This window comes from Cyprinodon variegatus, unplaced genomic scaffold, assembly GCF_000732505.1.
Source record: "Cyprinodon variegatus isolate N-32 unplaced genomic scaffold, C_variegatus-1.0 Scaffold330, whole genome shotgun sequence".
NCBI classification, from domain to species: domain Eukaryota; kingdom Metazoa; phylum Chordata; class Actinopteri; order Cyprinodontiformes; family Cyprinodontidae; genus Cyprinodon; species Cyprinodon variegatus.
In genome coordinates, this window is record NW_015150783.1 from 447,737 (window position 1) to 449,050 (window position 1,314).

At 36.1% G+C, this 1,314-nt stretch overlaps 1 protein-coding gene across 1 annotated transcript in view; it reads right to left on the reverse strand.

The window, feature by feature from the left end:
* abhd6 (abhydrolase domain containing 6) overlaps positions 1 to 1,314 on the reverse strand; it is an 18,919-nt gene that overhangs the window by 2,217 nt on the left and 15,388 nt on the right. The window lies entirely within an intron of this gene.

Consider the following 1,314-nt stretch of genomic DNA (forward strand, 5'->3'; position numbering starts at 1 on the left):
TACTTTCCTCTTAATAGGAAATGTGTTAATTATAATAAAATGTCATATTGTTTTATTGAAATAGCATGATTTTTCTATGTCCATCAATTTCATATTCCACCCCGTCACACCAATGTTATTTTGCGCCAAAATGCAATACACTTCCTAGAAGTGACATCACCAACATGAAGTGACATCATTCAAGAGTTTGAAGAACAGAAGTCCGAACAATAGTGAGTTATGGTTTTTCTTTAAGAACATTTTTGGTACGTTTTTCCTTCAAAATCCTTTCTGTTAACCATAGCATATCCACCCAGTCACACACAAAAAGTGGGGAAAACAATTTGTTAATCAAATTTTGAAATTATATTTTTATTAATCATTAATTTTTCATTGTACTTCAACGCTAACGGCACCATCAGGTTTTAACATATCCAGAAATTGAGCCATATTGCTTTAGATTTTCTACCCGTCACACTAAAGCCTGTGACGGGTTGGAATCATTATGATACGTGGCAACGTTCTTCATATTGAATTAATGCTGTACATCACATAAAAACATTAAGAAAAACACTTTGAACACACTATTGGTTTTTTTGAGAAAAAAAAAGACACTTTCTGAAGTGAATAACATTTTGTTTGTCTTCCTTTTATCTAAAATTATCCTTTAATTTGTTAATCTTTGTCCTGTGACGGGATGGAAAAGTAAACTCTGTTCCCTGGATATAATGTGCTAAAATATTTGCAGAAAATGGTGTCTGAGCTTGAAAAATATGTTTAATTGCAAGTGTTACATGTTCTACAGGCTATGAAACTAAAAAAAAAAGGTTATGATCAAAAACCTCTAAATTCAGAGGTCTAATCTTTACACTTTCCATGGAATGACCCGCTGGACTTTCCCACAGTGCACCTTAAAAAGTAGTGATTATCCATGGTCACTAGACAAGCATCCTGGAAAGAGAGCTCTCCTCGCAAAGCATTATGGGATTTGTTGTCACAGCGGCCCATAGTCGCCAAATAACAAAGATGGCGTGCAGGGAGGCGGAGTCACATGACCAACGGGGAGAGAAAAGTAGTGATCATCTGTCAGCACAGTCAGGTAACTGAATTCACTATAAAGTCTGATATATAGTGCATGTAAAACTGTGGTTAGGATCTTCTCTGATCTTCCACATGTTTATTGTGTCTCAAATATGGCTAAAAGAAAACGTTTGGTTATCTAACATAACCCCAGTTCTTAGAATAATATGAACGAGGTGTCTCGCTATAGGATGCAGCCTCCTGCAGCCCTGATAGAAGCATCTATCTCAATCTGCCAATCCTGATTGGCCGGTG